General features: G+C 43.9%; 3 non-coding genes across 3 annotated transcripts; all 3 read left to right on the top strand.

Moving 5' to 3' along the window:
- Window positions 1-8,031: 8,031 nt before the first annotated feature.
- Window positions 8,032-8,103, top strand: TRNAG-UCC (transfer RNA glycine (anticodon UCC)). The gene has a single exon. It is a non-coding gene; the product is annotated as a tRNA-Gly (tRNA).
- A 1,493-nt stretch (window positions 8,104-9,596) lies between these two features.
- On the top strand, window positions 9,597-9,668 carry TRNAG-UCC (transfer RNA glycine (anticodon UCC)). Its single transcript has one exon. It is a non-coding gene; the product is annotated as a tRNA-Gly (tRNA).
- Window positions 9,669-11,166: 1,498 nt separating this feature from the next.
- TRNAG-UCC (transfer RNA glycine (anticodon UCC)) lies at window positions 11,167-11,238 on the top strand. Its single transcript has one exon. It is a non-coding gene; the product is annotated as a tRNA-Gly (tRNA).
- The last annotated feature ends 2,540 nt before the right edge of the window (window positions 11,239-13,778 follow it).

Here is a 13,778-nt window from a genome sequence, read left to right as displayed (position 1 = left end):
TTCTTAGATTAGTAATAAAATACATACCTGATTGAATATTATTTGTGTGACGCATATAAATGAATATAACGTTTGTGTTAAGGAAAAAAAACAACAAATTGTTGAATGTGAAACTGTCGGAAGATATACATGTGTTACGTGGTCCTCCCGGTAACTACCTGGTCTTGGTGACCCCCGGACCGTGGGAGGGACCCCGCCAGAAAGATATATGGTTTATACGCTTTCGTAACGCAATCAATATGAATTCCGGTCAAGAAGAAACCCCACACCAAGGATCCGGAATAATCAATAATATATTCACTGAGCAATCAACAACCATCAACAATGCACAATCAATATTACAACCATGTGAACTCATCTACACAAACTCTAAGATGGCCATCTTAATCTTATACATTCCTCACGTGAGTCCCACTCCTGACTCCCTCCGTGGTCAATGTCTCTCCTCTCCGCACACGGGCGGTTGAACGAGCCCCGGGCGGACGTGCTCTAAACGTGCCGTCTCGGACTGGGGCCGCGGCTGCAGCGCACCTCCTTGCCAAGCCACGGGGCAAACCCAGCGCGGCGTCCAACGTGCGCGAGGCCCCAAGTGCGACTCTTACGCGTCCTTGTCGATGGGCAAAAACCCAGCGCGGCTTCCGACGCGAGCGAGGCCCAACGTGCGGACCCGTACGCGTCTTTGTAGACGGGGCAAAACCCAGCGCGGCTTCCGACGCGAGCGAGGCCCAACGTGCGGACCCGTACGCGTCTTTGTAGACGGGGCAAACTGTCCCGGACGCTTGGTTTCGTGCACGAACTCACAGTGACTGGACGTGTCCAAAGGTATTTACCGCCCAGGTAACTCCTCTCGCCAGACGTTTCGCAACGGCGCGTTTTCCGCGCAGCGTAAGGTCGATTCCCCCTTCTCGTCGTCGCGGGGCGAGGAAGAAGAAGCCTTCCTTTCCCTCGTGTCTTTTCTCCTCCGTTTCCCGTCACTTCCGCTTCCGGCCACTTCCGTTTCCTGCCACTCTTTCAGAAGGGCTCCTGACCCTCCAACCACAACAACTACACAACAACTTAATATACTACACACGGAAGCAAACACCTGCATGGTAATTCACATACATTCACATAAATATGTAACACTCCCCCCCTTCAAGAAAGAAAGTTTGAACCCAGCGAAAACTTTCTTTGCCGGCCAAGTTGGAGAAATAAACCAGATAACTCAACCCCCCCACATTATCAATTCCCCCCGGGCACAGTTATCACTTAAAAATAAAGCCAGTTAAGCCACTCGATAGCACTTTTCCGGGAGGCCAAGCCGAGTATTCACTACATGGATGCCTTTAGGAACGCGGAGTTCACGGTTAGTCCGTGCAGGAAAGTTCTCTACATGGGCGCCTTGAGGAACGTGGAGTTCACGGTTAGTCCGTGCAGGAAAGTTCTCTACATGGGCGCCTTTAGGAACGGCGTTCACGGTTAATTCGTGTAGGAATCTTGGCTCGGCGGCTCCGCCGCCTTCAGTGCTTCAACTTCTCGGAACGTCCCTAATAATTAGGGTGGGACCACTGGTCCCTGTAGTCCCCTGAATACCGGTCTTCTTCTCGGCCACTACTTTGCCAATTCTTCCTTCGGGAGCGGCCGTAACTCAGGGAGCCTCCATAATAATATTGACTGCGGCCACCACCAAAACTACCGCCCAGTTGTCCTCTCCTGTAGACCTCTCGACGCCTACGAAATGCCTTCCCTACTGTTATGGTCCGACCCTCCAAATCCTTGCCATTCCAATTCTTCTCTGCCTCTCTGGCGTCTTTTGTGCTGGCAAACGTGACAAAGCCGAACCCTCTTGACTGTTGCGTTTCCCAGTCTCTTACCAACCGCACTTCCACCAGCGGCCCATATCTGTTGAAGACAGAGGTCAGAACTTCTTCCTCTGTTTTGAAGTTCAGTCCCCCTACAAATAACTTGGCACTTTTGTCACCATCCCGAGCTGGTGTGGTGTTATTTTCCCTGCTGGGCTCTTTCTCAACCCTCAGGTTACCATAAACTTGACCCCCGGCCAAATCATTCCCGAGAACCACAGATACACCCTCTACAGGAAACGTGGCTTGTAAACCGACGGTGACCGGTCCTGACACCAAATCGGACTCCAACTGGATGACCTGAAGGGGAGCACTAACACCGCCCCCGATCCCCTGTAAACGAACACTATCCCCCGTTGCCGTCTCCTCGGACCATGGCAAAATGCCTTCAAGCATTAAAGATTGATGGGCCCCTGTGTCTCTCAATATCCTAACCGGTCTCCGGTTAGTCGAGGCTCCATCCAGTGACACAAACCCCTCGGAAACAAATGGTTGGTAACCCTCTTGATGGCGATTTCTTACGCTAGCCATCGCATTCGGAGTTGTAATAGTCGGACTCCGCTCTGGGTTGTCCCTTTTCATGAGGTAACAACTGGACATCAAGTGTCCAGGTTTTTTGCAAAACGCGCAAGTAGGCCCGGAGGAAAAACTCGGGGTCTGCCTCGGGCCCCCCGAACTATAAGTTTGTCTTGGGCCCGCATCCCTCTGATTTCGAACCGGTGGGGTATCATAGTTGTCCCCATAATCATCTCGAGGCCGCCGCCATGTATGGTCGTTCTCCGCACCTGCTGTTCCCCACCTCCCCTGCGGAGATCTAGGCGAGGAGTTAGGTTCGTGGACCCCTATTCGGTGGGTTAAGGCATAATCATCTGCCATGGTGGCTGCGTCCCACAACTTTGGTACCTTCTTTTCCTGCAGGTACACTTTGATGTCCTCGTGGACACACTGCTGGAATTCCTCCACCAGGATCAAGTCCCGCAATGTCTCGAAGTCTTTCCCGACTCCTTTTGACTCACACCACCGATCAAACATGTTTTCTTTCACTCTGGCAAACTCCACATGGGTCTCACTCTCCCTCTTCCTGGCATTCCTGAATTTTTGCCTGTAAGCTTCCGGAACCAACTCATAGGCCTTGAGGATGTGCTTCTTCAGTACCTCATAATCTGCACATTGGTCCATTGGTAGCGCCGAATAAATTTCCTGAGCTTTCCCCACCAGCACACTTTGTACGAGTATGGTCCAGGCCTCCTCCGGCCAGTTTAATTGTCGAGCCACTTTCTCAAAGTGTGGGAAGAATTTCGCGACTTCCTTTTCACTGAACGGTGGAACCAGCCTCACATGTCTGCCCACATCCCAGGTTTTCTGGTGAGGTGTCGACCCCGTCAGCAAGGGTGGTGCCTCTCCCCGTTCTCTCATTAACTCCAGCTCCTTGACTTTGATTTCTTGCTGAAGCTCCATGTCACGTTCCTTTAATTCCCTTTCCGCTTTTCTCTCCTCTGCTTCGAGGTCCCTTGCAGCTCTCCTTTCCTCTGCTTGTTCCTTTTCTCTTCTTTCCTGGAGTTCTCTTTCCACTCTCCTTTCCTCTGCTTGTTTCTCTTCTCTCCTCTCCTCTGCTTTCCTTTCTTCTTCTGCTCTTTCCTTTTCTGCTTTCCTTTCTTCTTCTGCTAACCTTTCCTGGAGTTCTCGTTCCACTCTCCTTTCCTCTGCTTGTTTCTCTTCTCTCCTCTCTTCTGCTTTCCTTTCTTCTTCTTTTAACCTTTCCTGGAGTTCTCGTTCCACTCTCCTTTCCTCTGCTTGCTTCTCTTCTCTTCTCTCTTCTGCTTTCCTTTCTTCTTCTTTGATCCGTTCCTGGCTCCGTAATTGCAACTCCAGTTTCCGGAGCTCCACGTCTTCTGGTTCTTCGGGTAGCCACTCCCAGGCTAACTCGTCCCATGTTCCTAATCCCACCATAGATTGTATCACCGTGGCCTGCAACTCTGCCTTCCTCAAATTAGTTCGGACCTCCAAGTTAAAATGTTTGGCCAATTTCAAGAGATCCGACTTTAGCAACGCTCGGAACTGTGCCTCACTCGGGGTTACCCCAAAGTTCTGTGCCACAAACGCCATGGTGCCTATCGTTAACACCTGTTAACCTTCACCCCAAGACTTTCCCCAATTTCTCAAAAAAAAATATTACCAATTAATAATTAATTAATAAATTTTAATTACCAAAAATATTATTATTTTATTATTTTATACACTTTTAGATCCCGGACGTAGACCCAATTGCGAAACCGCAAATCGTAATTTGGACGAGCCCCCAATTCTGTTACGTGGTCCTCCCGGTAACTACCTGGTCTTGGTGACCCCCGGACCGTGGGAGGGACCCCGCCAGAAAGATATATGGTTTATACGCTTTCGTAACGCAATCAATATGAATTCCGGTCAAGAAGAAACCCCACACCAAGGATCCGGAATAATCAATAATATATTCACTGAGCAATCAACAACCATCAACAATGCACAATCAATATTACAACCATGTGAACTCATCTACACAAACTCTAAGATGGCCATCTTAATCTTATACATTCCTCACGTGAGTCCCACTCCTGACTCCCTCCGTGGTCAATGTCTCTCCTCTCCGCACACGGGCGGTTGAACGAGCCCCGGGCGGACGTGCTCTAAACGTGCCGTCTCGGACTGGGGCCGCGGCTGCAGCGCACCTCCTTGCCAAGCCACGGGGCAAACCCAGCGCGGCGTCCAACGTGCGCGAGGCCCCAAGTGCGACTCTTACGCGTCCTTGTCGATGGGCAAAAACCCAGCGCGGCTTCCGACGCGAGCGAGGCCCAACGTGCGGACCCGTACGCGTCTTTGTAGACGGGGCAAAACCCAGCGCGGCTTCCGACGCGAGCGAGGCCCAACGTGCGGACCCGTACGCGTCTTTGTAGACGGGGCAAACTGTCCCGGACGCTTGGTTTCGTGCACGAACTCACAGTGACTGGACGTGTCCAAAGGTATTTACCGCCCAGGTAACTCCTCTCGCCAGACGTTTCGCAACGGCGCGTTTTCCGCGCAGCGTAAGGTCGATTCCCCCTTCTCGTCGTCGCGGGGCGAGGAAGAAGAAGCCTTCCTTTCCCTCGTGTCTTTTCTCCTCCGTTTCCCGTCACTTCCGCTTCCGGCCACTTCCGTTTCCTGCCACTCTTTCAGAAGGGCTCCTGACCCTCCAACCACAACAACTACACAACAACTTAATATACTACACACGGAAGCAAACACCTGCATGGTAATTCACATACATTCACATAAATATGTAACACATGATTATGCTGATTTCATGGTAAGATGTACCCTATCTGATCCAGTGTGTGCGGAAAGCAGATTCAGATGTGACTGAGCATAAGGATAAGACGAGATCACAGTTTGGAGGGATTGCTAACGGAATTGGGAAGAAGGTCGAGAAAGAAAATTTGTGGCTAAAAAATGAAGTTAATCGTGGCATACACCCTCTTTCTCAAAGAATGATGAAGACATTCTCCCGTGTAACTTGGAGATGAATGCTTACCTTCACCAAGGAAATTTATGTGACCATTTGCCTGGATCACACTGCAACATATGAAAGAAAGGCGATCACTTACTCTTGTTCGAAGGCTTCGAACATTCACCACATCAGAAGTTGCAGGACAACGACATTTTACCTGCAACCTCTGTGAAATGCGGGGACATATGTTATTACTTCAACAACGTCCGGGGAACCAGCATGGAGCTGCAAAAAACGGCTGTGCCCTTGTCACAACAGCTGTGCACGATTCTGCTGGTTGCTCCTGGTAAGGACCATGAATGACCTGAACACCATGGTCCCAACATCATTGTGGATGCATCCGGCATCCCTGTTCCACATCTTGCTGGCCAATCAACGTCACACCAATACTTGCTGCCCACTCACAATGAGGGAGGAGGCAAGTCGACTACAACTGGGTGAAGGCCGTGTTCAGGAATTACTATGGTTTACAGCAAAAAGTGGCAAGAATGCTACAAGGAGAGCAGGGTCAGCCTATGACTCCGCAATGTTACCACAACAGCGAAATCCTACACGAAGTAGTGCAGGAGCTATGAAGACATTAGGAGAAAATGTTTCATACCAGGATTCAAACACAAGTGATCAGCCCTTCCTTTCAAACAAAGTCAACATTTGTGTGGAGGAAAACGTTTTTTGCCAGATGGTGCAGATGCTTTACAAAACTTGAAAATGAAGTGAAATTGTTGTATCTTGGTGATGGTGAAGTGTTGTTTTGAAAATATATTTGTGATGCAAATGCAATAGATTGAACGATATGGAAGGAGTCAATGACCAACGAAATGTTTTGTGATTCTTGCAGGATGACGGTGTATGCCCAAGGGAATTTGATTACCAAAGTGATTGATTATTTACTTATACTTGTAATGATGTTTACTTGTAGTGATTGATTATTTACTTATACTTGTAATGATGTTTACTTGTAGTGATTGATTATTTACTTATATTGATGTTTAGATTAATGGTTAATATAAACAAAAAACAAAAAGATGAGGGAATTGTGGAAGTGTAACTCAGCGTAACTTATTAATTGGCACTGGTAACTTATTAATTAACCTGGTAACAAAGCAAATACATTTTACATGCAAACTCTGTGAAGGACGAGTTTGTAAATGAGTTAGGAATGTGCACGAACATGATAATCTCTTGAAACACCTGGTCACAGCCCCAGGCTGGAGCACCCCCCTATTGTTTGATAAATGGAACTCACAACAGGGGGGGCTAGCTGGCGCCAGGAAGGCGACCAGTAACGTCAGCGGAGAAGAGATTACGAGTTCAGCGGACAGAGGATTAAGTCGAGTTGGTCCATATAAGCGGGAGCTGCGGCTGGAGTCGAGAGGACTTGCTGCGAGGAGCTCTGACGAACGGGACCATGGCGGAGGAACATCAGCCGAACGAAAAGGACCATGGAAAAGGGTTAATCTCAGCCATTGAATAATGCGGTATTATTTGGTAAATGGAATGAACTGAATAATAAAAAAGACCTTTTGTAAACCTGAGTCCGGTCATTGGAGTCCTGTGAGTCATACACGAAATTCTTCCACAACACTTATAATATTGAAACGCGTATTTTCCTCAAACAGTTGAACATTGTGAATGTAAAAACAGTGCTATTTCCTGAAAAGAAGCGTTTTGGACCAAAAACTTATTGTCTGCACAAATTGCACCCTCATTGTCCCGAATCACACTTCAAATATTGAAACAAGTGTTTCATCAAATTGTGGAACATTGTGAATGCAAAAGCACTCCTATTTACTGAAATGAAGAGTTTTTGGCAATAAACTTGTTGTTTGCACATTTTGCACCCATATTTTCCCGAATCACTCTTCTTACGCGTGTTTCATCAAATTGTGGAACATTTTGAATGCAAAAGCATTCCTATTTACTGAAATGAAGCGTTTTTTGCAATAAAGTTGTTGTTTGCACATTTTGCACACTTCTTGTCCCGAATTACACTTTAATGCAGAAATGCGTGTTTCATCATATCGTGTGCACCTGAGTTGTACGTCCTTCGCAAAACCACACATTTTCCACTCGGAAGATTGTGAATGCAATTACACTCCTGTTTACTGAAATCCGATCACGAGGAAGATTGTGAATGCAATAGCACTCCGATTTACTGAAATGAAGCGTTTTTGGCAATAAACTTGTTGTTTGCACATTTTGCACACTTATTGTCCCGAATTACACTTCCAATGCAGAAATGCGTGTTTCAGCATATAGTTTGCACCTGAGTTGACGTACCAAGCAAAACAACACATTTTCCACGAGGAAGATTGTGAATGCAATTGCACTCCTATTTACTGAAATCCGATTTACGAAATACGCCTTCGTGAGATATATCAGACATGAAGTTTCTGGCCAAGATTTGTCAAATTCTGTGTGTTTGGTTCAAACGCTAATGACTGAAGTGTTTGCCCCTCTCATTCCTTCATTCATTCAGTCACACACTCACTCATTCACTCCAGCACTCCCTCACTCCCTCATTCACTCACACTCAATCATTCACTCACTTATTCACAGAATGACTCACTCACTGATGTTGGTTTATAATTATTGATGAAAGGATATTTGATAAGTTTGGTAATTGTATGAATAAAATATTTAACATTTGAAAAGAATATTTTTCATGGAGCGATGGTGGTATAGTGGGGAGCATAGCTGCCTTCCAAGCAGTTGACCCGGGTTCGATTCCTGGTCATCGCAGCTTAATTTTTATACTGTGCTTGCGAAGTGCAAAGCAGGTTTCAGCGATCGGGTGTGTGTGTGTGTGTGCGTGTCTGCATTAAAAAAAAAATTCTCAGCCACCGTTGGATCGATTGACAAGAAATTCTTAACACCGGAGTATCTCCGACTAAAGATTTATTTATCTATAATCAGGACGTTTCCCCGAGAATTATTTCATTTGCACAAGTCATTTCCACGAAGAACATTGTGAATGGAAAACAGTCCTTTCCCTGAAATGTCGTGCTTTGGACCAAAAACTTTGTGTCTCCGCATTTTGCAGAGTGTGCAATGATTCATGCAAAAACTCCTCCTCTGTCGTGAAAAGAGGCGTTTTGGAGCAAAAACTTATTGTCTGCACAAATTGCACCCTCATTGTCCCGAATCACACTTCTAATATTGAAACGCGTGTTTCCTCAAACAGTTGAACATTGTGAATGTAAAAACAGTCCTATTTCGTGAAAAGAAGCGTTTTGGACCAAAAACTTATTGTCTGCACAAATTGCACCCTCATTGTCCCGAATCACACTTCAAATATTGAAACACGTGTTTCATCAAATTGTGGAACATTGTGAATGCAAAAGCACTCCTATTTACTGAAATGAAGAGTTTTTGGCAATAAACTTATTGTTTGCACATTTTGCACCCATATTTTCCCGAATCACTCTTCTTACGCGTGTTTCATCAAATTGTGGAACATTTTGAATGCAAAAGCATTCCTATTTACTGAAATGAAGCGTTTTTTGCAATAACGTTGTTGTTTGCACATTTTGCACACTTCTTGTCCCGAATTACACTTTAATGCAGAAATGCGTGTTTCATCATATCGTGTGCACCTGAGTTGTACGTCCTTCGCAAAACCACACATTTTCCACTCGGAAGATTGTGAATGCAACTACACTCCTGTTTACTGAAATCCGATCACGAGGAAGATTGTGAATGCAATAGCACTCCGATTTACTGAAATGAAGCGTTTTTGGCAATAAACTTGTTGTTTGCACATTTTGCACACTTATTGTCCCGAATTACACTTCCAATGCAGAAATGCGTGTTTCATCATACAGTTTGCACCTGAGTTGACGTACCAAGAAAAACAACACATTTTCCACGAGGAAGATTGTGAATGCAATTGCACTCCTATTTACTGAAATCCGATTTACGAAATACGCCTTCGTGAGATATATCAGACATGAAGTTTCTGGCCAAGATTTGTAAAATTCTGTGTGTTTGGTTCAAACGCTAATGACTGAAGTGTTTGCCCCTCTCATTCCTTCATTCATTCAGTCACACACTCACTCATTCACTCCAGCACTCACTCAATCCCTCATTCACTCACACTCAATCATTCACTCACTTATTCACAGAATGACTCACTCACTGATGTTGGTTTATAATTATTGATGAAAGGATATTTGATAAGTTTGGTAATTGTATGAATAAAATATTTAACATTTGAAAAGAATATTTTTCATGGAGCGATGGTGGTATAGTGGTGAGCATAGCTGCCTTCCAAGCAGTTGACCCGGGTTCGATTCCTGGCCATCGCAGCTTAATTTTTATACTGTGCTTGCGAAGTGCAAAGCAGGTTTCAGCGATCGGGTGTGTGTGTGTGTGTGTGCGTGTCTGCATTAAAAAAAAAAAATTCTCAGCCACCGTTGGATCGATTGACAAGAAATTCTTCACACCGGAGTATCTCCGACTCAAGATTTATTCATCTATAATCAGGACGTTTCCCCGAGAATTATTACATTTGCACAAGTCATTTCCACGAAGAACATTGTGAATGGAAAACAGTCCTTTCCCTGAAATGTCGCGCTTTGGACCAAAAAGTTTGTGTCTCCGCATTTTGCAGAGTGTGCAATGATTCATGCAAAAACTCCTCCTCTGTCGTGAAAAGAGGCGTTTTGGAGCCAAAACTTATTGTCTGCACAAATTGCACCCTCATTGTCCCGAATCACACTTCTAATATTGAAACGCGTGTTTTCCTCAAACAGTTGAACATTGTGAATGTAAAAACAGTGCTATTTCCTGAAAAGAAGCGTTTTGGACCAAAAACTTATTGTCTGCACAAATTGCACCCTCATTGTCCCGAATCACACTTCAAATATTGAAACAGGTGTTTCATCAAATTGTGGAACATTGTGAATGCAAAAGCACTCCTATTTACTGAAATGAAGAGTTTTTGGCAATAAACTTGTTGTTTGCACATTTTGCACCCATATTTTCCCGAATCACTCTTCTTACGCGTGTTTCATCAAATTGTGGAACATTTTGAATGCAAAAGCATTCCTATTTACTGAAATGAAGCGTTTTTTGCAATAAAGTTGTTGTTTGCACATTTTGCACACTTCTTGTCCCGAATTACACTTTAATGCAGAAATGCGTGTTTCATCATATCGTGTGCACCTGAGTTGTACGTCCTTCGCAAAACCACACATTTTCCACTCGGAAGATTGTGAATGCAATTACACTCCTGTTTACTGAAATCCGATCACGAGGAAGATTGTGAATGCAATAGCACTCCGATTTACTGAAATGAAGCGTTTTTGGCAATAAACTTGTTGTTTGCAGATTTTGCACACTTATTGTCCCGAATTACACTTCCAATGCAGAAATGCGTGTTTCATCATATAGTTTGCACCTGAGTTGACGTACCAAGCAAAACAACACATTTTCCACGAGGAAGATTGTGAATGCAATTGCACTCCTATTTACTGAAATCCGATTTACGAAATACGCCTTCGTGAGATATATCAGACATGAAGTTTCTGGCCAGTATTTGTCAAATTCTGTGTGTTTGGTTCAAACGCTAATGACTGAAGTGTTTGCCCCTCTCATTCCTTCATTCATTCAGTCACACACTCACTCATTCACTCCAGCACTCACTCACTCCCTCATTCACTCACACTCAATCATTCACTCACTTATTCACAGAATGACTCACTCACTGATGTTGGTTTATAATTATTGATGAAAGGATATTTGATAAGTTTGGTAATTGTATGAATAAAATATTTAACATTTGAAAATAATCTTTTTCATGGAGCGATGGTGGTATAGTGGTGAGCATAGCTGCCTTCCAAGCAGTTGACCCGGGTTCGATTCCTGGTCATCGCAGCTTAATTTTTATACTGTGCTTGCGAAGTGCAAAGCAGGTTTCAGCGATCGGGTGTGTGTGTGTGTGTGTGTGCGTGTCTGCATTAAAAAAAAAAATTCTCAGCCACCGTTGGATCGATTGACAAGAAATTCTTAACCCCGGAGTATCTCCGACTAAAGATTTATTTATCTATAATCAGGACGTTTCCCCGAGAATTATTACATTTGCACAAGTCATTTCCACGAAGAACATTGTGAATGGAAAACAGTCCTTTCCCTGAAATGTCGCGCTTTGGACCAAAAACTTTGTGTCTCCGCATTTTGCAGAGTGTGCAATGATTCATACAAAAACTCCTCCTCTGTCGTGAAAAGAGGCGTTTTGGAGCAAAAACTTATTGTCTGCACAAATTGCACCCTCATTGTCCCGAATCACACTTCTAATATTGAAACGCGTGTTTCCTCAAACAGTTGAACATTGTGAATGTAAAAACAGTCCTATTTCCTGAAAAAAGCGTTTTGGACCAAAAACTTATTGTCTGCACAAATTGCACCCTCATTGTCCCGAATCACACTTCAAATATTGAAACAGGTGTTTCATCAAATTGTGGAACATTGTCAATGCAAAAGCACTCCTATTTACTGAAATGAAGAGTTTTTGGCAATAAACTTGTTGTTTGCACATTTTGCACCCATATTTTCCCGAATCACTCTTCTTACGCGTGTTTCATCAAATTGTGGAACATTTTGAATGCAAAAGCATTCCTATTTACTGAAATGAAGCGTTTTTTGCAATAAAGTTGTTGTTTGCACATTTTGCACACTTCTTGTCCCGAATTACACTTTAATGCAGAAATGCGTGTTTCATCATATCGTGTGCACCTGAGTTGTACGTCCTTCGCAAAACCACACATTTTCCACTCGGAAGATTGTGAATGCAATTACACTCCTGTTTACTGAAATCCGATCACGAGGAAGATTGTGAATGCAATAGCACTCCGATTTACTGAAATGAAGCGTTTTGGGCAATAAACTTGTTGTTTGCACATTTTGCACACTTATTGTCCCGAATTACACTTCCAATGCAGAAATGCGTGTTTCATAATAGAGTTTGCACCTGAGTTGACGTACCAAGCAAAACAACACATTTTCCACGAGGAAGATTGTGAATGCAATTGCACTCCTATTTACTGAAATCCGATTTACGAAATACGCCTTCGTGAGATATATCAGACATGAAGTTTCTGGCCAGGATTTGTCAAATTCTGTGTGTTTGGTTCAAACGCTAATGACTGAAGTGTTTGCCCCTCTCATTCCTTCATTCATTCAGTCACACACTCACTCATTCACTCCAGCACTCACTCACTCCCTCATTCACTCACACTCAATCATTCACTCACTTATTCACAGAATGACTCACTCACTGATGTTGGTTTATAATTATTGATGAAAGGATATTTGATAAGTTTGGTAATTGTATGAATAAAATATTTAACATTTGAAAAGAATACTTTTCATGGAGCGATGGTGGTATAGTGGTGAGCATAGCTGCCTTCCAAGCAGCTGACCCGGGTTCGATTCTTGGTCATCGCAGCTTAATTTTTATACTGTGCTTGCGAAGTGCAAAGCAGGTTTCAGCGATCGGGTGTGTGTGTGTGTGTGTGTGTGCGTGTCTGCATTAAAAAAAAAATTCTCAGCCACCGTTGGATCGATTGACAAGAAATTCTTAACCCCGGAGTATCTCCGACTAAAGATTTATTTATCTATAATCAGGACGTTTCCCCGAGAATTATTACATTTGCACAAGTCATTTCCACGAAGAACATTGTGAATGGAAAACAGTCCTTTCCCTGAAATGTCGCGCTTTGGACCAAAAACTTTGTGTCTCCGCATTTTGCAGAGTGTGCAATGATTCATACAAAAACTCCTCCTCTGTCGTGAAAAGAGGCGTTTTGGAGCAAAAACTTATTGTCTGCACAAATTGCACCCTCATTGTCCCGAATCACACTTCTAATATTGAAACGCGTGTTTCCTCAAACAGTTGAACATTGTGAATGTAAAAACAGTCCTATTTCCTGAAAAAAGCGTTTTGGACCAAAAACTTATTGTCTGCACAAATTGCACCCTCATTGTCCCGAATCACACTTCAAATATTGAAACAGGTGTTTCATCAAATTGTGGAACATTGTCAATGCAAAAGCACTCCTATTTACTGAAATGAAGAGTTTTTGGCAATAAACTTGTTGTTTGCACATTTTGCACCCATATTTTCCCGAATCACTCTTCTTACGCGTGTTTCATCAAATTGTGGAACATTTTGAATGCAAAAGCATTCCTATTTACTGAAATGAAGCGTTTTTTGCAATAAAGTTGTTGTTTGCACATTTTGCACACTTCTTGTCCCGAATTACACTTTAATGCAGAAATGCGTGTTTCATCATATCGTGTGCACCTGAGTTGTACGTCCTTCGCAAAACCACACATTTTCCACTCGGAAGATTGTGAATGCAATTACACTCCTGTTTACTGAAATCCGATCACGAGGAAGATTGTGAATGCAATAG

Source organism: Myxine glutinosa, chromosome 1 (assembly GCF_964187855.1).
Source record: "Myxine glutinosa chromosome 1, kmMyxGlut1.1, whole genome shotgun sequence".
Lineage (NCBI taxonomy): Eukaryota > Metazoa > Chordata > Myxini > Myxiniformes > Myxinidae > Myxine > Myxine glutinosa.
This window is presented reverse-complemented; position numbering and strand designations above follow the sequence as displayed.